The sequence below is a fragment of the Lissotriton helveticus genome, chromosome 6, assembly GCF_964261635.1.
Source record: "Lissotriton helveticus chromosome 6, aLisHel1.1, whole genome shotgun sequence".
Classification (NCBI taxonomy): Eukaryota; Metazoa; Chordata; class Amphibia; order Caudata; family Salamandridae; genus Lissotriton; species Lissotriton helveticus.
The window spans coordinates 1,636,095,515-1,636,122,901 of record NC_136067.1 but is presented as its reverse complement, the minus strand read 5'-3'; the positions used below and the strand labels follow the sequence as shown (position 1 = coordinate 1,636,122,901).

Genomic DNA, 27,387 nt, shown 5'->3' with positions numbered 1-27,387 from the left:
ATATGCAGTTGTGGAGCATCAAACCCCCCGTGTTCAAAGAGCAATGTTAACGTGCTCCGCCTACACCTCGGTTGCTTGACAGCCCACACCAACAACAGCAGATTGCAGCGTTTTAGAAAATGTTACGTTTAGCTTTATTGGAATATTGACAACTAGGGAGCTTAGGAAGCACAGTCATCTTTACCACTGCGATTCGGTCTGCCAGTGACAATGGCAGGCGCTTCCATCGAGAGATATGCTCTGTGATATTGGTTACAACGCGTCCATAGTTCATATTTAGTACAGTATCAGGGTTTCTATGTACCCATTCCCCAGGTACTTCACAGGGTCTACAGCCCAGGCAAGAGGGTATTCTAGCAAAATCTATCGTGTACAGTTTGTTAATGACAGAATCGTGGACTTTGCCCGGTTTATCCCCAACCCAGATTGCCTCTCGAATATGACATACTTACGTAATACAGATGCTAAATGTGTAGCCTGTTCTCTGACGTATAATAACATATCGTCCGAATAGATTGACATAGCTTGCAGGCGCTGCCTGAATTCCAGGGCAGCCTCTGCGTGTTTCTGGTGCACTTTACATGCCAGAGGTTCCAATGCCAGAGAGAAAAGCTGCGGAGAAACTCTCCGCTGGTGATGCGGCCCGCGTGTCATCCTATCCACCATTTCCCAGTGTTGGGGCGTTGAGATTACAAATGGAGACATACGTGGCGGCTTTGCAGGCCTCGCTGGCGTCTCCTCCTCCTTCCCTACCTGGGGCGTCGGCGGATCCCTCGCCTTGCGCAGGGCCCTCCGCGGCAGCGGCTCCGGCGCCGACTGGTTCGGATTCAGGATTGGAGGATGTGGTGCTGTTGGGGTGTGGGTGTTCTGGGGCACCTCCTTCAGGCCTCAGCGTCTCTGCCTCGCTGCACACTCCCGCGGGAGTCCCTGTGGTGTCGCGGGAAGTCGCCGGGGCTCGGGTCGCATCCCTAGAGTCCCTCTCGGTCCTTTGACAGGGTGGTCCTGTCTAAGGCCGAGGTGACGCCACTACGGCGCCGGCAGCAGCTGGACCGTGCGGAGCCACAGGGGTCGGTGGACCCTCCTCGTCCCCCTCCTCGTCCCGCTCCGGGTCAAGGCCGGGTGAGGACCCCTCATCCCTCTCCGAGCCCCTCTCTTCACCCCCCCCCCCCCGGCAGCTGCGTCGTCGGAGGGGGAGTCGGAGGTTGAATCGTCCCTGGCACCGCCAAATGGGTTGCGGGGCGATCTCCACCACATTCTGGGCCGCGGCTGGCGGAGGGCTTTGTGTCACTCCCCAGGCCCGTCTTGTTCCCCCACGCAGGTGTCTGCCTTCGATTGGGGCAGGTCGGCGTCGTTCAGGCGCCGCCCCAGAGCCGGTTCGGCTCCAGCTGCACTCCGGTCTCCGGTACGGGGTGACTTTTCCAGTGACACCGGATGGTGCCGACGTCCTGCCTCAGGCGTCGTACCGCAGATTCGTCTTCGGATGCTCCTTCCTCTCCGAAGGCAGGCTGTATAGTGGTATCGTCCTCCCCGGAGACTGGTCGCTGGGTGGTGTCTTTCTCACCGGTGTCGAAGGGCGGCTCCCCGCCCTTCCTGAGGCAGAGGTGTTCGTCGGAAGAGCAGCAGGTCCCTCATTCTTCGGCTCCTTCTGACTTCCAGGTCTGGCCCGTGCCCGTCCTGCTTGGCTGGACTCTTGGGGGCGCAACATGTTTGCCTCGATTTGGGAACGACTCATCGACCTTCCGTTTTATGGCAGCCTGTTGTTTCATGCTTCGGCCAACTCCGCCATCCAAAGGCTCTTGGCAGGGTTCCGTCCTCCTCCTCCGCCATATCCTCCTCCTCCTCCATCCCCTCCTCAGTGACTCCTGAGTTGGGCTGATTCTGGGCCTTCTTAGGCCGGTTGTCCTGGCCGTGGAGTGTGTTTTTCTGGCCATTTGCGTCCTTCCTTGGGACTTTGGCATTGTTGGTTGCTGGACGGCCCTTTTGTTGATTATGTGTGTGTTCTGCTGGAGTTGTTACGCAGACTAGACCCTGTGATTAGGCCTTCTGCTTTGCTTGGGCTGCTTGTCAAGCCTTTCGCGGGGGTGTTTTTTTCCCCGTGGCTCTTTTGTTTTTCCTCTGCTGCGGAACTTCTTCCAAAGAGGGTTCCCATATTTTGGGACTTAACGTACCCTATGTGGGGTAGTGGTAGCTGTCATATGGCTTGCGCTCTGCTATGGGGTTCTGGTCGCCTTCAGTTACCTGTTCTCCATTGCGTTTATGTAGGTTGCTTTGCTTCTTGAGGTCATGTTCGCGGTCACTCATAGTGGTGTGCCCGGGCATCTCCTCCTCTTCCTGCTCCTGTCCTGAGGTCTGGGAAGATCCTGTGTTCTCCCTTGCCTGGCGCCGCCTACTCGGCCTTCCTGGGGCTTCGGGCTTTTCTTCTTGCTTCTGGCAGCTTTTGACTGCCAGCGCTATTCTGGCTGGCAGGTTGATCTCCATCGGGAGTGGGTTCGCCTTCTTTTCCCTCTCTTCCATGGGTCCTCTAGGCTTCGTCTTCCTCTCTTCCTGTCTTTGCATTGGGTGGAAGCTATGTTGCCTTGTGGGGGAGTGGGGTGCTTCGGCCTCTCAGACCTTGCCCCTGGTTCCTTTGCTGTGAGTGTACGGGCCTCTTTAGCCTTCTTCTCCCTCCTACATCCTCTTGGGGTCGGTGGGGTTCTGCTTGTGGGGGTTCCCATTGCCTGGCAGGGATGAGGTTCTACCCGGTCCCCAGGTCTGGTCCCCTGTGGGGCCCTCTGTTCTCTATTGGCTGGTGGGGTCCTTTCACGGACCCTCCTTCCCAGGGGGTATTGCTAGGGTATCTATTCTACGTGAAGGAAAGTGCGGCTAGTAGTCCCTATCAGATGTACGATTTAACGATGTATCTGGTAGAGACGATTCTAGCCGCAGATTCCTTCATGGCCCGCCCTTCCTCCCCTATTCTGCAAGGACCCTTGGGTTGGTCTTCGGTACTGCCCTCCCGCTGGGGGGCTGTGTCTCCTGTGAGTGCCTTCCTTGTTCTTGACGGGTGGCTCCGTCTGGGGGCGGTTCATTCCTCCTTTGGTTCTTGGAGGATGGGGTTCCAGTGCTACGGTGCCCTACTGCTCTGCCTACTCCAGGTTTGGAGGAGATTGCTTTCTATCCCTGTCCTCCCGTACCTCCCTTCCTTCCTTCCATTGCTATCCTCTAATTAAGGGTCATCTGGCCAAGTCTTGCCCTTGTCCCTTGTGGGAGGTTGCCCTCTATGTTGGGGTGGCTTGGAGTTTTGTTGTCCCTGTCTGTCTTGGGACTGGTCCCCTTCCTTGCTCAGGATGGGGGTGGTAGGTTACTATGTGTGCATGACTTTTACGCTTGTTCCTTGCCTCTGGGGCACAGGGGTGGAGGCTGTCCATGTGCTAGCAGGGTGGCTGTGCAGGGCTCTGCTTGTTCTTTCTTCTTTCCCTGCCTTTGGGTTCTGCAGTGTTGACACTACTCTGTGTGGTGTTAGTCACAGTTTCTTTCCATTTTTTCTGCTCTTCGCATACTGTTTCCATGCTTCCACAGTTTTTTATCTGGTGGTTCCGCGTTGTGGTGCGGAAACGTTCCCCAAAGAAAACTGACGTAGGCGTGCCGGGGCGGGTCTTATGTGACCTCGCTGATGTCACGTACGCGGACAACGCCTGGGCGGAGTCGCATGATGGCGCCCCGGCGCGCAGGGATGCTGTGGCCCCAAAAAAAATTCGGATCCAGTCTCACGCCTGGGGATAATTCTACATTAATGAATCTGCGCTAGAATAGTCTCTACCAGATACAGCGTTACCGAAAGTAAGTAACTCGTACGACAGTGCGTTGGTGCGCTTCAAGGACTCCCAGGCTATGGCCAAGTCTTTGGGCCTGTCGGCCGCTCGGCCATCTCCGCCTTTTACTTTTCGCTCCTTTCGTGGCCACAGAAGGGGCGCCCCACAGCTTTCGCAGAGCCACAGGCAACAGCAGCAACAACCACAGTGTGGCCGCTGATGTTGGAACCGTCAAGGCGGTTCAGGGGGCCAGCGGGTGGGTCAGTCCACCACCAACCCTTCCTAGTCCGACCTTTCAGGCCCATCAGACGATAGAGGGTGGACGCATACGCCATCATCTCTACCACTGGCGAAACATCACTTTGGACAAGTGTGTGCTGCAAATTGTCCGAAGGGGATACTCCCTCCCCTTTGAGACAACCCCACCAGCCATGCCATCTCGGCGCCACCACATGTCAGGGGATCACTTTGCACTTCTCCAGCAGGAAGATGTGGCCCTCTTAGCCAAGGGGGCCATTGAGCACGTTCCGATGCCAGAAGCAGATCATGGTTGTTATTCGCACTACTTTCTGGTTCCAAAGAAGGACAAGGGCCTGCGTCCTATCTCAGACCTTCAAACGTCAATCGCTTCCTCCGGAAGGAGAAGGTCAAGATGCTCACACTTGCTCAGGTCTTGTCTGCCCTGGACCCGCAAGATTAGATGGTGGCGTTGGACTTGCAGGACGCATATTTTCATATTCCTGTCCTGCCTGCCCACAGGTGCTACCTGCGATTCACGGTAGGCCTCGAGCATTTTCAGTTCACTGTGCTCCCCTTTGGCCTTACCAGCGCCCCTCGGGTGTTCACGAAAGTGATGGCGGTGGTTGCTGCTCATCTGCGCAGATCAGGAGTTTCAGTCTTCCCCTATCTCGACGACTGGCTGTTGAAGGCGGGCTCGCCCCAGGCAGTTATCTCCCACCTCCAGACTACGGCTGACCTCCTGCATTTGCTGGGGTTTTCCATCTATGTGCCGAAGTCGCACCTGATTTCCTCGCAGAGCTCCTTTTCATCAGAGCAGTTCTGGACTCGGCGAGGTTTCGGGTTTATCTTCCCGAACAGCGAGTCCGGGACATTCAGGCTATGATACCGATCTTTCAGCCTCTTTCCCGGGTTTCGGTCAGGATGACCCTTCGGCTGCTGGGCTTGATGGCCTCCTGCATCCTGTTTGTGGATCATGCCAGTTGGCATATGCGGGCTCTGGAGTGGGACCTAAAGTTCCAGTGGGCACAGCATCAGGGCAACCTGTCAGATCACATACAGATCTCGAAGGGCACTTCACGGCAATTGCAGTGGTGGCTCACTAATCGCAATTGGGTCAATGGCAGATCCCTCTCCCTTCCCCAACCGGAACATACAGTTGTGACGGGTGCGTCCCTTCTGGGATGGGGCGGCCACATGGGAGAGGCGGAGATCAGAGGCCTCTGGTCTCCGGCAGAGTCCAGGCTCCACATCAACCTGCTCAAGCTTTGGGCGATCCGACTTGCACTGAAGGCATTCCTCCCCTCTGTCATGGGGAGAGTGGTGCAGGTGTTCACAGACAACACCACCGCCATATGGTACTGCAACAAGAGGGGTGGGGTCGTGGACCCTATGCGAAGAGGCTCTGCGCCTCTGGGCTTGCCTGGAACATCAGGGCATGTCCCTGGTGGTTCAACACCTGGCAGGTTCTCTGAACGCCAGGGCGGACGAACGCTCTGCCGGTGCATGATGGATCACGAATGGCGTCTGAACTCGGACTTGGCGCAAGGTCTCTTTCAGCAGTGGGGAGAGCCTTGGTTAGATCTATTCGCTACCGAAGAGAACACGCTATGTCATCAGTTCTGCGTGCTTGAATTTCCAAGGCGGCACTCGCTCGGCGACGCTTTTCGTCGTGAGTGGAGTTGCGGTCTGTTGTACGCCTTTCCGCCTATACCACTTCTGCCCAGAGTGCTGAAGAAGATCCAGCGCGACTGGGCCCAAGTTATTCTTGTGTCTCCGGACTGGGCTCAGAGTGTGGTATCCTGAGCTACTCAGTATGAGCATCGATCCCCCGATCCGTCTGACTCTTTGGGAGGATCTTCTGTCGCAGCAGCAGAGAACGGTCCTCCACCTGATTCGGTCCAGCCTCCACCTCCTTGCGTGGATATTGAGCGGCGGCAGTTCCTGTCTTTCGAGCTGCCTCCCGAAGTCTGTAATGTTATTTTGGCAGCCAGGCGCCCTCCACTAAGACGTTATACGCCTGTAGGTGGAATAAGTTTGTGGCATGGTGCACAGCAAAGGCTGTGGATCCCCTTTCTGCCCCTCTTTCAGAGGTCCTTCTTTTTCTTCTCTCTTTGGCCCAGAAGGGCTCTGCTCTGGGCACTTTTTCTTCTCTCTTTGGCCCAGAAGGGCTCTGCTCTGGGCACTATCAGAGGCGTTCTCTCTGACATTTCCGCCTCTTTAAGGCTCCCAGATCAGCCTTCCCATTTCAAGTCCCCTGTTATAGATTCTTGAAAGGCATCACGCACATGTTTCCTCCTGTTCCTTTCGTGATGCCTCAGTGGGACTTGAATCTAGTTTTTACCTTTCTGATGTGCGCTCCCTTTGAGCCACTTCATAATTTCCCTCTTCATCTTCTCACTCTAAAGACTGCTTTCCTGGGTGCCATCACTTCAGCCAGAAGAGCGAGTGAGCTCCAGGCTCTTTCTTCTAAGCCTCCTTTTCTCTCTGTCCATCCGGACAAAGTTGTTCTAAAGACTCGTCCTTCTTTTCTGCTAAAGGTTTTCACTGCCTTTCACATCGGGCAGACCAACACTTTTCCTCTTTAGAGGGATGCGGAGGCGGAAAGAAGGTAGGCAGAGAGGCTCCACCGTCTGGACCCAAAACATGCGCTCTCTTTCTATCTGAGCCGCACACAACAGTTCCGGCTGGATGACCAGTTCTTTGTTGGCTACGTTTGCACCAAGAAAGGTCGAGCTGTGCACACGCGGACCATCTCTCGGTGGGCCGTTCTGTGCATAAAGGCTTGTTACTCCTTGGCTAAAAAGGAGCCTCTGGAGGAGTTGCGCGCCCTCTCTACCAGGGCGACGGCAGCCACTACTGCTCTAGGATAAGGAGTTCCCTTGTAGGACATTTGTCTGGCAGCTACGTGGGCTTCGCTGCACACGTTTACAAAGCACTACTGCCTGGACAGCCAAGTCCGGAGAGACGGCTTCTTTGGTCGTTCTGTTCTCCAGGACTTTCTGGTGTTATCTTGGTTCGCAGTCCCACTACCAGGGTTGGTATTGCTGGGGTTTCTATTCTAAAGTGAGGAATCACTACGCGTTTCTTTCAGATGCACAAGTTACTTACCTTCGGTAACGATATATCTGTAAGAAACATTAGTAGTGATAGATTCCTTACCGCCCCACCCATCCTCCCCCTTCTGCGAACAGATTTCTAGGGTTAAGGTCATCCCTTTCAGGACCCTAGTTTTCATGGCACCAGTGGTCAGTTTCTTGCATTGCTCTGCGTTCCTGGCGCGGAAAGTCATGTACAGAACTGACGTCGGAGTTCGCGGGCGCGTCTAAGTAGCTCCAGCGATGTCATTCCGGTGCCAACGACGCTCGCGGAACCGCACGACGACGCCTACCGGCGCGCAGGGGTACTGCTGATGAAAAACTTTCCAGATCCAGTCTAACGCCTGGGGTTAATTCTAAGGTAAGGAATCTATCACTACTAATGTTTCTTACAGACATATCGTTACTGAAGGTAAGTAACTTGTGCATCTGTCCCACATCTAAGGCCGTAGGAGATTCAAACACGTCCATGTGCCACAGGCGTTGTCTGTTGTAATAAGCTCTAATGGAGATATTTGAGCTGAATCAGGCAAAGGTTGGGGGAGATAGCCGCCTTTCTTACTTTTTATTTTAATATAAATTGTACTACGATTTGACCCATGAGTGCGATTTACTAATACATTTTCACAAGTTTATAAAAACATTTTATTCACACATTCATTCTTATTATATATTTGTAATTTTTTTTTTTTTAATTATGGTAAAGTAACTTAATGCAATGCATCAAGTCTTTATTTTTCTTAAGTTCATTTTATGGATCCTTTGCGAATCCTCAGACAAATAAGTGGTCTGCCGTTATATTTCATACATTCAATACTAAAACAACACATTTAATACAAACATATGCTATTGCAATTTCTATAAGTGTATCATTGCCTTTGTGTGGGTATGTGAGTGACTGTGGGTGTACGAGTGGCTATATGGGTGTGAGTGGCTGTGTAAGTGGGTGTGAATAGATGTATGAGTGGGTGAGTGAGTGGCTATATGGGTGTGTAATTGGTTGTGTGGGTGGGTCTGAGTGGTTTTGTGAGTGTGATTAGTTTTGTGAGTAGGTTTGTGTGTGTGTGTAAATGAATATGTGGGTCTGTGAATGGGTGTATGTGTTTTTTTAATTGGGATCTGGATCCGCAGATCCAGGTGGACCCGCGATCCCTTGCATGCTCACAAAAAAATAGTTTTTGGACAATTTCTTGCCCACAAAGGGTTCCTCACAGACTCCTCCATTAGTCCCATGTGGTACGGATACCTCTATACTGACCCCTTCTATCACTTTTACATTTTATTTTCCCCCCTGGGAACCGTGTCTTGATGCACAAAATGGCAGCCGGAACTTTCCGCTCGGGTTGCGGCCACCCAATGACGGCATTGCTGTTGGAGCGTGGATCCACGTCTCTAGATATACATAAATAATTTTACTCTAATAAGTTCAAAACTATTTAACAGATTTACACCAAATTTCAAAAAGCACTCTTTCTGGATTAAGATCTACCTTTCTGCCAAATTTAGTGTCATTCCGTTCAGCAGATTGGGCTGTAGTTCTGTCTAAAATCCTTATGGGAAATTGCATGAGGAAAACACTATTTGGGGACCCCCCTTTTTCTCGCCCCCCGATTGACCAATCACCCCGAAACATTCCAGACAGCAGCTGAAGTAACTGAAAAACTAGTTCTGAAAATGTCATGAAGATTTGTCAAACGCCACCAAAGTTATTAGCAAAAGAAATAACACTTTTCCTATGGAAACTAGGTCCTAGCTGTAACTACCTACTGGCACGACTGCCGGTAGGGGATGGATGGATGGATATATTCATATATATTCATATATATATATATGTGTGTGTGTGTGTGTGTGTGTGTGTGTGTGTGTGTGTGTGTGTGTGTGTGTGTGTGTGTGTGTGTGTGTGTGTGTGTGTGTGTGTGTGTGTGTGTGTGTGTGTGTGTGTGTGTGTGTGTGTGTGTGTGTGTGTGTGTGTGTGTGTGTGTGTGTGTGTGTGTGTGTGTGTGTGTGTGTGTGTGTGTGTGTGTGTGTGTGTGTGTGTGTGTGTGTGTGTGTGTGTGTGTGTGTGTGTGTGTGTGTGTGTGTGTGTGTGTGTGTGTGTGTATTTATTTATTTATTTATATCTTACGGATTCAATCTGGTGCTTGTGGATATTCTAAAGGTGAGGAATTTGTTGGTAGATAAAGCATGCACCACAAAAAGCGTTAACAAAGGTAAGCAGTTTGTTTTTCTGTTCCTCTGAGATATAGGAAAATTCTATACGAATTCCTGTACTCATAATTTCTGACTTGTTTTTTTTCTTTTTTGCGCAGGCTATGCAAAGACAAGAAAGAAAATGAACTCCTATGCAAAATAATTTGAAATTCAAAACCAATTCCTCACAAGCTGATCTTATTACATTTTGATATTCTGTTGCCTGACTGGATGATTATGTCTACTCATTAAAGCAAAGCGTACTGGAGACAAGTGCAGACAATGTATTTGTTCCAATGGGAAAAATGCACACAGCAGTTGTGTAATTTAGTGACCGATCCCAAATTCTCATTTCTAAATGTCTAGAATTAAAATCAAACATCATCGGGAAAGGCTGAGATTTTCGTCAGATTATGTTTTTTTGCCTGAAACCTCACTTGAAGTCAAACAACGTATCTGCTGTTTGGCATGTTTTATATGTTTCATAGCTGTAAAGAATTATATGCTCTGTAGATTTTTTTTGGGGGGGGCAGGACATTGTACATATTACGAACTTTTGCATAAAACACCATTGTGGGATTAATTTAAAGAAAAATACAAATAGACTGTACAGCTTTAGTGGTTTTGGCTTTGTAAAAGATCAGATGCCATTATCTGCTTTGTAAATTATTTTAGTTAGACAAAAATTCTGTTTGCAAAGGCAGAAATGTTTTGGGCTGGATATAATTTTTGTCATTATGTATTTTTTTCTTATTTTATTGCAACAATTTTGTATTCTGCTGTGAATGCAAGTATCACCAGATACGATGCGACAGATTTACGTAATGCCATGTACTTCATTTATGCACAGAAATGAGTTCGCCATTTTGAGGAGTGCCCTATTGTTTATTTAACTCTGTACCTTTTTCCTTGCAGGGAAACAATGATGCATTTATTTTTAAATACATATCTCTGAGCTAGTGACTCAGCAAAACTTGAAGCACAGCAGGGATCTTTGTGTAGACTTTTCACAATATCCATATGAAACTACTCTACAGCGTAGTGCCAAAACTGTACCTTGTTTATTTTATGACCCAATAAATGGATCGTTTTTAATATCTTCTTGCATCTTTTTATTTACACAAAGGAAATCGATCTATTATTTTTACTGTACGGCTAAACAGGGGAAGATTTTTTGGCAGGACAGTCTTACCAAAAATATAAAAAAATATTTCTGAAAAAATGAAAACGGGAATGTTTGTTCAGTTTATTTATAAAATGAAGCGTACACCTTGTAGCTTTCCCGGCGTTAAACTGTTATACACGTTTTAGGTGAAGTCAGTATAATTTCTGTCTTATCTGGATTTTATTTGATGATTTGAGGCCCTACACCATCTTGTCATCTTGAGACTTTGAAAATTAACTGAGGTCTCGGACGGAAATCACAGATCCACTCAGAATTGAACGATTTCATCTAAAAAACATTTCATTTACATTTCTATAAGGTGGTTATGATTTTTGTACCTATATAATTCCACTAGGAGACACTGGAGATTTTTTTAGAGCTTTGTCAATAAGGAATGTGTCTTCAGCTGACATGATGTAAGTTAGCAGTGTCTCCTACCTTGGGACTCATCAGTTAGGAGCTTTCAATTCTCTAGCTAGATCAGCAGCATACAATTATTGAATAGAGGGATGAGAGCCAGCCCTGAGTAAAATCCATTAATGGTGTCAAATGGGCATCCCATCATGAAGATTCCTCATCCTCAAGTATCTTGCAGCAGCAGATTTGAGCTTGAAGTTTTCAGAAAGTCACCCCTCTTGTCCTAGGTGATATGGATCCATCAGGCTTCATCCTCCACTGTAATGTCATCATCCTCCACTATAATGTTTCTAGTGGCTCTCGGCTCCCACAGCTTGTGTTTTCGTAACAAATATATATTTTTCTTTTCTTCAAAATGAACCAGAACATGCAGGCACCAGCTTTTACAGTGCTGCCTCATAGGCAGTTTCCTTTAAATTACCATACCTCAACATCGAATCAACCCCATTGTTCGCATCATCCCCCTTCTGGCTCTGTAAACAACTTGGCCCTCCGTATCTCACCACGGACCCCAACTTTCCTTGTGTTTGTGAGGGTACCCCCAACCGGCATACACTACTTCCTTGTGTGCAAATGTCTAATCCCCTCAGTCATTTAGATATTGGGGGCTTGCAGTTACTGAGAATCTCCAATATCTGAAAGAAACACGTTAGTGATAGATTCCTTACTTTAGAATTACCCCCAGGCATCAGACTGGATCCCAAACGTTTTTGTCAGCAGTACCCCTGTGCGTCGGTAGGCGTCGTCGTGCAGCTCCGCGTATGGCGTTAGTGTCGTAGTCGCTGAGATGACGTAGCCGGAGCTACTTAGACCCGCCCACGCGCGCTGACATCAGTTGTTTATTTTTCCGCACCAGCAAGCGCAGATCCGGAGAGAGCGGTACCCCCAGTCACTTTTGTACTGAGTTTTTTTTGGGACTTTTGTCTCTGTTTTTCGAGTCTTCGACTCCTGGTGTATAGGGATGCCTGGTTTTAAGTCTTGCGCAGCTTGTCCCGGCACGATGTCGGTGACGGTCCCGCATCGTGAGTGTCTCTACTGCCGACTCCAAGTTGTGCCCCAAATGCTGGACCATGGCTCCGAAAACTTTGGATAGTGGTCCTGAAAATTGCTGGAGGCCTGGGAGTCGAATCCGCGCCGTTCAAGGTCCCGATCCCGTGGGAGGTCGAGGGACCGGTCGCGGAGCCGCCATCACCATCGTTCGACGAAGTCTTTGCACTTGGAGTCAGGTAAGGCGAAGCACAAGAAATCGAAGAAGCGCCGTCGCTCTTTGCCTTCCCCTAGCCTGTCGCGCGACATGGCTGAGGGCGCGGGTGGTGCCACCCCCACGGCTCTGGCAGAGCCTAAGCAGTTGCCTACCCGCCCTTTCCGGGTCCATCGCAACTCCGGCCCAGTTACAGGAATTCCTGTCTGCCATGGCACGAGTCTCTGGGCTGTCGGGCCCCGTCGGCACGCCTGCAGGCCAGCGGGTCCGACTGGGGGTCCTTGCTCTTCTGGGGTTGTCTGCTCCTGCCCGACATCGTCAACGACTCCTGTCTTGACGCCGAGAGACCCCCATGGATCCATGCATGGATCACAGCCAATATCGGTTGGCCTTGTACGACCTCCACCGACGTCGACAGCACCGGCGCCGGCTCCACGACCGGCGCCGGCGGTGGCTTCCACCCTGACATGTAGACGTGCCGGAGCGGTGTCATTCGACACCGATTCCGACGCCATTAGAATTTCTATCCCTTTCTCCATCCACCTCCCTCTTTTCCGCCTGTCCGGCAGGTTGGGGAGGACGGCGAGGACTGGGAGGGGACTGAGGACCCTCTCGCAGCCCAGTGCGAGTTAGACCCGGACTGGGAAGAGGATTTGGAGGATGCAGGTGACTTGAATTTTACTCCAGAACCTGGCACACTCTCCGTGGCTATGGAGGAAGGTGGTACATATTCTGTGGTGTTGCGTAGAGCAGCCGAGGCTCTCCACCTCGAGCTCCCTACATTGGCCGTCAGGACTAACCTCCTGACAGAAGTGCGTCTGCCGGCTTCTTCCTCTACGGAGCCGCTGCTGCACTTTAATGAAGCACTTTCGGATGTTCTTTTGGGCACCTGGTCCAGGCCCAACACAGGGGCTCCTGTGGATAAAAACGTGGCCCGACGCCATCGCCCGGCCCCAGGCGACTTCATTTTCACCCTACCCATGAGAGCTTGGTTGTCCAAGCCTCTGCGTCCCCAAGCGCATTCCCTTCCGCACCTCCGGACAGGGAATCCAATAGTTTGGGAAGAACATTTTTACTTCTGCCAGTTCAGAGCTGCGTTCTGGTAACACTGCATGCCTCTTGGGCTGTTATTACAATACTGTGTGGGAAACGGTTGCGCAGGTGCTGCCTCCGTGTCCGGAGGAGGCCCTAGCTATTGCTGAGGGAAGAGACGTGGCCAAGTTCACAATTCGTTGTGGTCTTGACACCGCCGACTTGTTAGGCAGGGCGATTTCCATGACAGTGGCGCTGCGCCGCCATGCCTGGCTGAGGACAACTGGCTTTTCCGGGGATGTCCAGAACACTCTGATGGACATGCCCTTTGATGGCACTCGCCTTTTTGGTGACAAGGCAGATGGTGCGTTGGAGCGTTGTAAGGACTCACGGGCTACAGCCAAGTCCTTAGGCCTTTCGCCACGCGCACTCCTTCCGCTTCTGCTTTTCGCTCCTTTCGTAGCCAAGGAAGGGGCGCTCAAACACATTTGTTTCAGAGCCACAGGCCTGCGCAGCAACAGTCTGAGCGCAGCCGCGGACGTGGGACCCGCAGAGGTGGGTCACGGGGCCAGTGGGCGGGTCAGCCCACCAAATCCCAGTGGGTGGCAGGATTCGCCATCACCTCCCCCACTGGCGTACCATCACCTCGGACAGGTAGGTTTTACAGATAGTCCGATGAGGTTACTCCCTCCCCTTCGAGACTACCCCCCCAGCCATGCCGCCACAATGTCACTGCATGTCGCAATATCACTTGACACTCCTCCAGCAGGAAGGCCAAGGGGGCCATCAAGCGCGTTCCGTGCCAGAAGTAGGTCTTGGTTGTTACTCCCACTACTTCTTGGTTCCAAAGAAGGACAATGGCCTGAGTCCCATCTTAGACCTTTGGAACGTCAATCGCTTCCTCCGGAAGGAGAAGTTCAAGATGCTCACACTTGCTCAGGTCTTGTCTGCCCTAGACCCGCAAGACTGGATGGTGGCGTTGGACTTGCAGGACGCTTATTTTCATGACCCGGTCCTGGCGGCCCACCGGCATTACCTACGGTTCACGATAGGCCATGAGCACTTTCAGTTCTCCCGTTTGGCCTTACCAACACCCCTCGGGTGTTCACGAAAGTGATGGCAGTGGTCGCAGCTGATCTGCGCAGATCAAGGGTTTCAGTCTTCCCCCTATCTCAACGACTGGTTGTTGAAGGCGGGCTCGCCCCAGGCAGTCGTCTCCCATCTCCAGACTACACATAGCTGCCAAGGTTTCAGAATGCTTTGTGTGAAATTTTCATAATTTCAGTGTAATTATGAGTGGCATTTCAACAAATATGAGTGACACTTTCTCGCGAGCAAAATCAAGCAATGAAGATGAGGGAAACATAAATATCAGAAATATTACACTTGAGCAACAAGAAACTAAGAAGTAATTGAACTAAAGTGCACTAACAGCAGGCAGCTGAAAGCAGGGCAGAGTCAGACCACGAGAGTGCACAGTTCTAAGACTCAGAACACTGCAGGCCCAGGATGCAAGCAGCTCAGAATGATTGAAGCATTCATTTCATTTATTAATAACAGCCATAGCAAGTTAGCTAAACTACTAATACTCAGATGCTTTTAGCCAGCCTTTGCCCACACTGGGTCCCTGGATCCTCCATGCTGCCAGCATCAATCAAACCGACCAGGATGCCGAGCATCCGTGGGGGCTCCAGGGTCTTTCTGTCACAAGTGGGACCAGGCCCACAACAGATGGATGCGAGGCCCCAACATTAACATCTCTTCTCAGCTGCCAAACACCGTCAGCTGACTCGCAGACATGCTCCGGGCACTGGGCAAGCCTCGAGTTGAGGGGCACACAGTCCCACATAGGTTATAGCTGGCAGCCAGAGCTCTGTGGTGTTATATTTCAAAAACTACTACCAGTCTAACACGTAGCACTAGGCAGGGATGTAAGTGGCCGATGCAACCAGTTTCATATACGTAGGTGTAACTGTCCTGATTGCGATACTGGACAATAATTGCTCAGACAAGAAGAGATCGTTTCTGTGGAAACAGACAGCACAGCCAAACATAGCGGTTAGGGTAGAGTATGTGGTTGAGGTGTTATGCAGCGAACATTACTAGTGAACCATAGGCCAGGTAAAATAAGGATGCAGGGTCCTACTTCAACATTAGCAGTGAAATGGAGGCAGCACGCACAATATAGCAACCGATTAAAGTCGGACCTAACCAGAGGGCCCGTTCATAAACTAGTATTTGACGGACAATATGAAAGCTGAAGCCGCCCCACTTGAACTAACGTGGATTTGTCTTAATAACATGCGAGGTATGATATTTGAATTTAAAAAAACTCGGGTAAAAAAAGAGCGGTCCTGCTCATGCACTTTCAACTTCTAAACCTGAATGTTTGACTGACCACCTTACCTCGGTCCTTACTGGTATTATCTGGCTCCATTTGAAAGTCTAAGGTCAAAATTAAATTACAAAGCTCAGCACACATTATGTCTGCCTCACACTCATCTAAGAGTCACTGAAGCCACTCGTCCCTAATTCTGAAAAATGTCAAGTTCCGACTTTCGGATACCCCCATAGGATGATGGAGGGCACTTTGTTTGACTACAACAGGCTCTTCAGTATGCGTGCATCCCTAACACCCTGGCCAGCCCCGTGCACTCCTCCAGATCGTGTCTGCCAAGAGCTTACCCTCCAGCTTCTCTGGAACGCTCTTCCCCAGCTCGGCCGAGGGTTCAGCAGCAGGGTCGAGCAGCTGGCACAGGATTGGATGCGCCCTCCATGTCTGGCCGCTGTTTGTGGAAGAGAGGGAGGGGGGCTGCCTTCAGAAACACGCGCCGCTTCTTGGTGCTATGAGACCCTATTTCCAGTACTCACAAGGCCGTAGGAGAGCCTGGGGTGCTCTGCTGTTATGACAGGTGACTGCGGGGGCCCGCAGGGAGCGGTCCAAGTGTGCATTGATGGACACGGGAGGTCGGCAGTTACAGAGCACAGACCGGGCACTCACCACCACGTCCATTGATTCTACATGGCCTGACAAGTAGGACCCGCTCTTTGTAAGTAAGCACGATCAGTGATTTTCATGTGATGTGGAAACAATTTGAACTCAGCCGCATCATGCACATTCTGAACAGGGAAAAGCCGAGAAACTGGCTGCCCGGCCTGGTTAGTATAGTGTGACTGAGACTCCGGAAGGGTTACTTTCCATTTAGTTGCCGCAGAGTCTCAGAATGGCAGAGAGCACTGTCTGAGCACTGCAGGCTGCCTCAGACAGTCAGACGAGCGGAGCGTTACTTGTAAACTTCTACGAGTACTTACTGTGTTGTCTTCGAAGTTCTTCAACTTCTCTACTCTCTGCAAGCCACGGGTGACGCCGGCCGGTGGGCGCCAAGCCCGGCCACCAGGCGCTTGCCGCTGAGCCGCACAGTGGGCGGGGGGCAGACCTCTGAGCGCTGTTTGTGCTGCACCTGCAGCCTTTTGTCGGCCGGCGGACGGCGCGCCGCACATCATGATCATGCCAGCCTTGCAGCAGTGTGCGCACATCTGCAGCGCTAGTCTCCCCGCAGCACACACAGCACGCCGGCCCGATCATGCTGCAGTGCAGCCACAGGTGAGGCCTCATGCATGCCACGCTGCGTCGTCATGACATTGCGTGAGACTCTGCGCAGCGACTCTGTCCCGTCGCCGCGCATTCTTCACGTGCCTCACTGACTTGCAATGCCACCTTCCTGACTCCAGTGTCTCGTGCTGCTGCACTCTGATCCCCCGCCACTTCTTCCTACTTCTTCCGGAACATGACTGCCGGCACATCCGGATTATTAATCCAGGTACCGGCACCCATGCAGCCAGGGTGATTGACAGCAGTATCGACTCCTGAGAGAGCAGCCCCCCCCCCCCCCCCCCCCCCCCACTGCAGTATGTGATGAGTCTGGTTAAGCCGCGCGACACGCCGGCGCCGCACCATTTGCAAACAGAGTACAGAGATACATTTGTAGCGCTTTCAGCTACTCCACAGAGCTGAGAGCAGATCGTTAACCATTTAGGAACTCGGAATCAGTAAGCAGCACGTCTCTCGAGCAGCAGAGGGGGCCCGGGCGCAGGCGCCACTGGTGGTGTGCCCTGGCAGGTAGCAAATGCGTGACAATGCATTTCAGTGCGGTGATGCGGATCACCGCACTGAAATGCGTGAGCGTCACGCCTGTTGCATGCCGCTTGGCAGGACTGACTACAGCTGAACTCCTGCATTTGCTGGGGTTCTCCACCAACGTGCCAAAGTCGCATCTGATTCCCTCTCAGAAGCTCCTTTTTTATCAGAGCGGTTCTGGGCAAGGTGCAGTTTCAGGTTTATCCTTGTCCTGGGTTTCAGTCAGGATGACCTTGAGGCTGCTGGGCCTTATGGCCTCCTGCATCCTGCTGACCAATCATGCCAGATGGCATATTCGGGCTCTGCAGTGGGACCTGAAGTTCCAGTGGGCGCAGCATCAAGGGGACCTGTCCGAGCATGTCCAGATCTCGGAGGGCACTGCACAGCAGTTGCAATGATGACTCACGAACCAACATTGGGTCAGAGGCAGATCCTTCTCCCTTCCCCAACCAGAGCACACAGTGGTGACGGATACGTCCCTCCTGGGATGGGGCGGCCATATGGGAGAGGCGGAGATGATCTCCGGTGGAGTCCAGGCTCCATATCAACCTTCTGGAGCTCCGGGCGATCCTACTTGCACTGAAGGCATTCCTTCCCTCTGGAACGTCAAGGCATTTCCTTGACGGTTCAACACTTGGCAGGTTCCTTGAAAGCCAGGGCGGACGAACTCAGCCGCAGGTCCATGATGGATCACGAATGGCGTCTTCACTCTGGGGTGGCGCGAGGTCTCTTTCAACAGTGGGGAGAGCCTTGGTTAGACCTATTCGCCATCGAAGAAAACGCGCAATGTCATCTCTTCTGCGCGTTGGAATTTCCAAGGCGGCACTCGCTCAGCGACGCTTTTCGTCACGAGTGGAGCTGCAGTCTATTGTACACCTTTTCGCCTATACCACTTCTACCCAGAGTACTGAAGAAGATCAGGTACGACCGAGCCCAAGCCATTCTTGTGGCCCCGGACTGGGCACAAAGAGTTTGGTATCCCGATCTACTCAGTATGAGCATGGACCCCCAATCCGACTACCTCTTTGGGAGGATCTTCTGTTGTAGCAGCAGGGGACGGTCCTCCACCCGAACCTGTCCAGCCTCCACCTACTTGCGTGGAGATTGATCAGCAACAATTGATTCCATTTGAGTTGCCTCCTGAAATCTGTGATGTCATTTTGGCAGCCAGGTGTCCCACCACTACGTTGGTATATGCCTGCAGCTGGAACAAATTTGTGGCATGGTGCACAGCAAAGGCTGTGGATCCCCTTTCTGCCCCCCTTTCAGAAGTCCTACTGTTCCTCCTTTCTTTAGCCCAGCAGGGCTCTGGTCTGGGCACTATCAAGGTCTAACTTTCTGCAATTTCGGCTTGTCCTAGGATAGCTGATCAGCCCTCTCTTTTCAAGTCCCCTGTTGTAAATAGGTTCCTCAAAGGCATTACTCACCTTTTCCCTCCTATTCCTTTTGTGATGCCACAGTGGGACTTGAATTTGGTTCTTACATATTTGATGTGCGCTCCCTTTGAGCCTCTTCAGAAACTGTCCTCTACGTCTAGTGACCTTGAAGACTACTTTCCTGGCTGCCATCACCTCCGCTAGGAGAGTGAGTGAGCACGAGGCTCTTTCTTGTAAACCTCCATTTCTGTCTGTCCATCCGGACAAGGTTGTGCTCAGAACCCGTCCATCCTTTTTGCCAAAAGTTGTCACTGCCTTTCACATTGAGCAAATCATCACTTTGCCCTCCTTCATTCCGCCTCCGCATCCTTCTAGAGAGGAAGACAGACACCACCGTCTGAAACCAAAACGTGCGCTCTCCTTTTACTTGAACTGCACACAACAGTTCCGGGTGAATGACCAACTCTGTGTTGGCTTTGTTGGCACCAAGAAAGGTCGGGCTGTATACAAGCGGACTATCTCTACATGGGTCGTCTTGTGTATTGAAGCCTGTTATTCTCTGGCTAAGAAGGAGCCTCTGGTGGGGCTGCTCGCCCATTCTACCAGGGCGACGGCAGCCACTACAGCATTGGGACGTGGTGTCTCCCTGCAAGACAACTGTCAGGCACTACATGGGTCTCGCTGTACACTTTTACTAAGCACTACTGCCTGGACAGCCAAGTCCGTATAGGTGGCGGCTTTGGCCGTTCTCTTCTTTGGGACTTTCTGGTGTTATCTTGGTTCCCAGACCCACCACCGGGGTTGGTTTTGCTGGGGTATCTATTCTAAGGTAAGGAATCTATCACTAACGTGTTTCTTTTGGATGCACAAGTTACTTACCTTCGGTAACAATATATCTGTAAGAAACATGAGTTAGTGATAGATTACTTACCGTCCCACCCATCTGCCCCGTTCTGCGAACTGATTTCTAGGGTTAATGTCATCCATTTCAGGGCCCTAGTTTCAATGCACCAGTGGTCAGTATCTTGCATGGCTCTGCGTTCCTGGCACGGAAAGGCGTGTACAGAAATGCCGTCTGTGTGCGTGGTCATGTCTAAGAAGCTCCAGCGGCGTAATCTCAGAGACTACGACGCCAACTACGTACGCAGAGCCGCACAACGATGCTTACCGGCGTGCAGGAGTACTGCTGACGAAAACTTTCCGAATCCAGTCTGACGCCTGAGGGTAATTCTAAGGTAAGGAATCTATCACTAACTAATGTTTCTTACAGATATATCATTACCGAAGGTAAGTAACTTGTTCTTCGAGCGATGTCACATTTGATGAGCAGTAAGCCAATTCCCACGAGCATCCTGTATGCCCTTGCCCCCACCTATTGTTTGAGGTTCATATCAATACTACTCTGTACCACTTTGCCTAGCATTTTGTGAACTCAAGCCCAGTGAGATATATGATCGAGCATTCCCAAACCATGTGCGCACCTTCGGCAATCCCTACTTCTGCAGCCTCTCTTTGTGCCTATTTTCTCAGGTGTGTAATAGACAATGAAGGATTTTATAAGAAAGTAGGATCTGTTTTCATGGTTACCTCCTATTTTGTTGGTGTTATTCTATTTTCTGACTGGTCTGACATAGATCCTGCTAATCAGGACCCCAGTTACTGCGCTCTCTCCCTAAATTTGACTACGCTAAGCAATATTCCCTCGAATTTCTTTCCTCTGTGGGCGGCAGAGTAAGGTCTATGTGTGCTGCAGCCAAGGCTAAGTGTGCTAAGAACCCGACTTTACGTGTAAACCAGGGCTTTAAGTTGGATGAAAAACTAGGGGGTTCTCTCAAAGGGGCGTGAACAATGCAATTAAGGGCATGGCTTAAAAGCAATTAAGCAAAACATCTGTGCTGAGCATAGTGTGCCGCCCAACTGATCTTTTGCTTGTTCTGTCATTGCATCCAAATATATAATACAAGTAACATTACATCTACAAAAAGCCAGGACTATTGGCTTTGTTAATGGTTGTTTGTTGCATAAAGTTGTATATAATATTGAAAATGCTTGCGCTCATGTGGTAGAGCTGCGACATCATCTCGGTGACCACAACGCCACCTTCCGACGCGCAGGGATACTGCTGACGAAAACTTTCCGGATTCAGTCTGACGCCTGGGGGTAATTCTAAGGTAAAGAATATATCACTAACTAATGTTTCTTACAGATATATTGTTACCGAAGGTAAGTGTGAGAAGTTGGCCTGGCATATGATGTCCACTATTCTAGTGGGCGCCTTGCACCAGTCTAAACGACCTTTATTGATGGTAGGTTTAGGACAACCTTTATAGAAAGCTATCCTAGTGGTGGCAGTGGAGAGAAGCCTTCAGGCTAAGTCTTGAAGGAATGTAAAGCAGCTTTTTTTACCAGTCTATAATCTCTTGAATGATCAAATGAAAGCACACCACACAAGGTATATATATAAAATATATGTATTTATTCTAAACACAAGCCCTCTAGTCTCTTTATGAGGCTAGGGGCCAAGGTACAATACAAGGACTTAAATAGGACACAGTAAACTAGCACAGTATACGTTTTGCGCTAGGGGACTCACAAACCATATACTAAAAAAGTGGTATAAGAACCACGTGAGAGTTAGAAGTGAGGCCTAGGGCCTGTAGAACCGGTGGGGCAACCAGGAACCACCCACGGTAGGGACGCAGGAGACCCACGGGGACGCGTGCAGTGTCTAAACACAGCCGTGAATCACCATTGACTTCTATGGAGAAAGTTTAAGTTAGAGTTTTAAAGTTTAAGGACACTTAGGAGTGTAAGGACACTTAGGAGTGGACTGCGGTGAAACCCTTTTAAAACTAGACACTTTGAGAGTCAAGACCCACAAGAGCACCGAAGTACTCATGTTACCTCACCCAGGGAAGCCGAGTGCATAGGTGTCTTTTCGTGTCGGGTTTCGTCGTCGATTCCAATGGAGAGCTGCAAAGAAGTGCTACAGGCGTCCAGGAGAAGAGTGTCCAGATGGATCCAAGGGTGGATCAGAGATTTGAAGAACCTGAAAGCAGAGAGGACAGAGTCTGGGTCACTAGTCAGTGACCAGGATGGCGACAGGAAGATGCCAGACGATGTCTGGTGCTTTAAGGTGAAGTAGGTGAAGCTTGACTCTTCAGCCACGAGGTACAGGAGGCGTCGACGACGACCAGGAGCTGGATTCGAGCTTTCCCATGTCGGATGTCAAGTGCTGCAGCGTTGGTATCCGGATTGGACCAAACAAGCCTTGGCAACTTCAACCCACGTAAGATGACAAGATTGGCTTCAGTGCAGACCAGCAAGGTCTGAGGGACTCACCCTTTGGAGGGGAGTCAGGGCACGTCTGGAGCAACCAGGAAAACACAAGAATCAAAGGATTGTCCTTCATTGGGACCCACTAGCCCACGGCTAGGGATCGGGAAGGAGTCTCGAGCGGACATGTAGGAAGCGGGCCCACGGGAAACTCGTGGAGTGTAGGCCTCTAAGCTTCCGTTCAAAAGGTGCTCGGGCGAGGGCAATAAATAGCCCAATGCACAACTTTGGGAAACTTCGGGAAGTAGGTGCACTTGCAAAATTGCAGGATGTACAGGAGTTCCGGTCCCACTTCTCTCGTGATAGCTACAGGTCTCAGCTCTGCTGGGGATTCGTGTCGGCCTCGGAGATGTCTGGAAGTCCGTGTCCTGTGTCGCAGATTCTTCAGGATCCGTCGGGAGCCTTGAAATTGCAGACCGGCTTCTTGCTCAGACGTGAGTCCCTTGCTCACTTTGCCACTGGATTCAAGCAAGCCTGGCTGAAAACGGCTGAAATGCCAGAAACGGGTCCTAGGAAGCTTGTTTCCGGTCCAGGGAAGGCATGACTTGGCAGTTCGGGCTGGACTGTTCCCATGAGGCACAGGGTCAGACTGATTTGCTTGGACAAGGGAACAGCATGCACGCGTAGGCTGCAGGCTGTTATTTTAAAAATTGTCGTTTTTTTCATTTTCTTTATTTTAATTGATATTGCGCTCTGTTTTACTCGCGCTTGCAGCGCCCACATACCTGCACCTTAAATTGTGCCCCTCACCGCGTTTGGAGCGGATTTGTCATCTAGGGCTAGCGTTTTCGCGCGTGGCCGCCATCTTGGGGGTGGTTGTGGCGAGTGTGCCATTTGCTGAGCGCTCTAGCGCTTTTTGCTGCCAACAGGTGTGCCCTATTTAAGGTGAGCTTTACTGTAGCTCGGCCTTGGACAAGGGAACAGCATGCACGCGCGCTATGCTGCTGCTGTAGTAGGCTGCAGGCTGTTATTTTAAAAATTGTCGTTTTTTTCATTTTCTTTATTTTAATTGATATTGCGCTCTGTTTTACTCGCGCTTGCAGCGCCCACATACCTGCACCTTAAATTGTGCCCCTCACCGCGTTTGGAGCGGATTTGTCATCTAGGGCTAGCGTTTTCGCGCGTGGCCGCCATCTTGGGGGTGGTTGTGGCGAGTGTTCCATTTGCTGAGCGCTCTAGCGCTTTTTGCTGCCAACAGGTGTGCCCTATTTAATGCTCGCTCTACCCGCGCAGCGGTGACGCGCAGCGGTAGCGCCTGGTCGGCGCCTGAGTCAAGCCAGAGTCCTGCCCGTCTGCGCCCGTCAGCGTTCCGGAGGCGTTGCGGGTGGCGGGTGGGGCTCTGCATTTTAAGAATGTGTAAATCTGGCGCTCTTTTGGTGCGGTACACATGTGAGGAGTTGCGCTCTCTGAATCATAGGGAGCTTGGCTGCCAGTCTGTTTTTCCGGGCCGCCATAGGGGTAAGTTTCGATGCCCGGGTTGTGGTTGGCGTCCTACCCGAGTTTTGTCTTCAGCCCCGTCTATTATTATAGCGGGCGCAGAGTACGCATGCATGCTGCTAAACACCAGATCAGCGTGCAGTCATGCGCAAGACATCTTTGAGCTTCTCGAGACAGAGAAGCCACTCTGTTTAATGTTGACGGAGACTTGGTGGGGAGAATCCTCCAACCCCGATGTGGCAATGGCAATCCCGGCTGAGTATAACATTTTCAGGAAGGATAGAGCGAAGGGTAGGGGCGGTGGGGTCGCTCTGGTGGTGAGGAAGGGCACGTTGTGCACCGTCTTGCCCACGGAGGATATCCGTGGATCGGAATCGCTGGCTTTTTCACTCACGCTAGCGCCGCACCAGTCAGTGAAGGGTCTGTTGGTCTATCGACCCCCTGGCCCGCTCGGAACTTTCTTTGTCGACCTTGATTCGGTGCTGTTGGGTCTGGCTCTGAGAGCAGAACACTGCTTAGTGGCAGGGGACTTTAACATCCGGATGGATGATCCGTCTGACCCTGCTGCCATAAAGCTTTCTGAAGCCATGAATCCACTGGGCCTTATACCTCATCTGCAGGGACCGACTCATGCTAAGGGGCATACTCTTGACCAGGTTTTCTCTACATCGCCGCTGGTGGTGAAAGAGATTCTCCCGGTCTTGTGGTCGGATCACTGGCTTGCCAAATTTATGATCAGTGGCACTGCCAGGTTATCCACCCCTGTCCCACAGCAACGGGGACGAGCTTTTAGAGCATTTAGTAGAGTAACCCCTGAGATGCTGGCTCAGGCTGCTTTGAATCACCCCTGTCCTCTCTCGGGTGAGCTGGAGAGTGACTTGGAGTCCTTGCAAGATTGGCTTACGGAGAGGCTTAATGACCTGGCCCCGATGCAGCCCCCCCGCTTGACATCTAAGCGGGTGTCGGCCCCTTGGTTTACTTGTGCACTGTGGGCTACGCGGCAGCAGTGCAAGGTAGCCGAAAGGGCCTGGCGGGCTCACTATGACAGCATGGACAGGTCTGCCTGTAAGGCTGTGGTTAAGGTTTACCACCGGGACATCCGCCTCGCAAAGAAGGCCTATCTTGCGGGGAGAATTGAAGCGGCAGGGAACTCCAGCAAGGAGATTTTTACCATCGTAAGAGAATTCATTTCCCCTCGGACCATTACATCGGAAGAGGTGCCCTTAGGTTCCTGGGCGGCGGATCTTGCCTGTTTTTTTACTAGCAAGATAAAACTTATACAGGACTCTTTTTCATCTGTAGTACCTGTCAGGCCGCCGGTGCCCGAGGGTGGTATGTTTTCATCTGTTGCGCAGGGCGCCATGCTGACCGAGTTTCCATCTTTGTCAGCCCCCGCCTCTCTAGCGCTTATGGGCAATTTAAAATCTGGGTCACCGTTGGACCCTTGCCCAGCTAAGCTCTTGGGTAAATTGGCGGAGGTGATCAACCCACTGGCGAACCCTCTTCTCAACCTTTCGTTGAGCTTGGGAGTGGTTCCGTCAGAGTGGAAGAAGGCCATGGTTATCCCGCTACTTAAAAAACCTAGCCTTGACCCAAAGGTCCCAGCTAATTATAGGCCGATTTCGTTGTTGCCGGCTTGTGTAAAAATCTTGGAGAAGCACGTTCAGTCGGTGCTCTCCAATTTTTTGGAGTCCCACGAGATTCTGCATGACTCCCAGTCAGGCTTTCGCTCTAATCGTAGCACCAAGACCGCGCTCCTTGAGGTTTTTGAAACCATCAAAGGGGTGTTGGATACCGGGGGCAAAGTCATGTTGGTGTTGTTGGATCTGTCGGCGGCTTTTGACACCGTCCCCCATGATGGCCTTCTCGCAAGACTCTTTGAGATTGGTCTTCGGGGGACGGTGCTCAAATGGTTTTCGTCCTTCTTAGCCGGCAGACGGTCTGGACACCACCTGACTCTGCCGTGATGCCGCCATTGGGAGTCGGGGTCCCTCAGGGCTCTATTTTGAGCCCGACCCTTTTTAACATCTTTATGACCCCTTTGGCGGCGGTGGCGGAGTCATTTGGTGCCCGGATCGTGTCGTATGCCGACGACACCCAGCTCCTTTTCTCTTGCGAGAGAGGGGCTGACTTTGACGGGGAGAGTATCCGGAATTGCCTTGGGGCGGTGTTCACATGGTTCCAACTGAACAGCCTCAAGTGCAATTCCGACAAATCGGAGGTACTCTTCTTCGGGTGCGATGCAGAGCCGAGCTGGCAGGCATGGTGGCCCGTCAACATGTTTCCACCATCCAGCTCTTCCCCTATGGCTAAAAACCTGGGGGTTAAGATGGACAAGGGGTTGACGTTGAAAGCCCAGATCCTTGGGGTGACCGGCACCTGCTTTGGCCTATTAAAAATGCTGCGGAGGTTTTTGCCTCTTCTGTCAGAGGAGCATAGGAGGCTGACTGTGCAGGCCCTGATAGGCTCCAGGTTGGATTATGCCAACATTCTTTACCTGGGCCTACCAGAGTACCTGCTACAGCGGCTTCAAGTTGCGCAGAATGCGGCGGCCAGGGCCATTTTTGGTCTAAATAGACGTACTAGCGTCTCTGGGCTACTGCGGACGCTGCATTGGTTACCCATTCGCAAACGGATCGCCTTCAAGGCTATGACCTTGGCCTATAAGGCGCTCCATGCGGTGGGGGCGCAGTATCTCCAAAAGAGACTGGCCTTTTACCATCCGGCTCGTTCGTTGAGGTCGGAATCCTTACTCTTGGCGGCGGTCCCTCGTGTTAAGAGGGCCCGACTGGGTGGCGGTTCTTTTAGTTTATTGGCCCCACAGATGTGGAATTCGTTGCCGCTCCCACTTCGGGGGGCTACTACTCTTCTTGAGTTTAGGAAAGGGCTCAAAACCTGGCTGTTCTCCCAGTAGGCCTCCAGGTAGTTCTTCTTTTTATCTGTTGGTTGTTTATGTTCTTTTAAACTGTGTTGTGTTATCCTACATTACTTCCCCTGACCTAAAGCGCCGGGACACTCTTTTTGAGTAACCGTTGCGCTATACAAAACAATAAATAACATAACATAACATAACATTTGCATATGCCCATGTCTGAACTGGGGTGGCAGAGTGGGCTAAAGAATGGTGATGGATTAAACCCAGATCTGTTGACTGGGTGTGAGTGTTTGATTGGTTCAGATGCTCCATCCATCACCACCCCCTTTTGTACCGCTTTGTTCGCCATAAGTTGGCAGGGTATGCTCAGACGTGAGGCCCTTGCTCACTTTGCCACTGGATTCAAGCAAGCCTGGCTGAAGACGGCTGAAATGCCAGAAACCGGTCCTAGGAAGCTTGTTTCCGGTCCAGGGAAGGCATGGCTTGGCAGTTCGGGCTGGACTGTTCCCATGAGGCACAGGGTCAGACTGATTTGCATATGGCCATGTCTGAACTGGGGTGGCAGAGTGGGCTAAAGAACGGTGATTGATTAAGCCCAGATCTGTTGACTAGGTGTGACTGTTTGATTGGTTCAGATGCTCCATCCATCACCACCCCCTTTTGTACCGCTCCATTCTGTAGTGAGGCACTCATCTGGAGGATCGGGGCGGGGTCAGAGGCCTCTGGAGCATTTTCTTCATATCAACCTACTAGAAGTCAGAGCAATAAGGCTAGCCCTCAAAGCCTTTCTCCCCACCATTCGCAATCTGTTCAGATTTGAGAAACAATAATACGGATATGTAGTATGTCGACAGACAAGAGGTGTGGGGTCTTACCTTCTGTTGAGATACATTAAGACACAACAACACAGTGTTTGCCTGGTAACAAACCATATGACATTTTCTCAGAACACCAGAGCAGGTAGCTTCAGTTGGCGACACCTTGCTGACCAACAGTGGTGTCTCCACAAATCTTCACCCAATGGTAGTCTACAAACTTGTCTTTCAGGGATCGAATCCTGAATGCACCAAAAGAAAAACTACAGTCATAATCAG

At 51.1% G+C, this 27,387-nt stretch overlaps 1 protein-coding gene across 2 annotated transcripts in view; it reads left to right on the top strand.

Moving 5' to 3' along the window:
- The window catches only part of PSME4 (proteasome activator subunit 4), a 1,411,622-nt gene extending 1,401,211 nt beyond the window's left edge, over positions 1-10,411 (top strand). For both annotated transcript variants that reach the window (XM_078649478.1, XM_078649477.1), the window contains one exon: positions 9,436-10,411. The gene's annotated coding sequence lies outside the window, so the exon portion shown is untranslated. The remainder of the gene's footprint in view (positions 1-9,435) is intronic.
- The last annotated feature ends 16,976 nt before the right edge of the window (positions 10,412-27,387 follow it).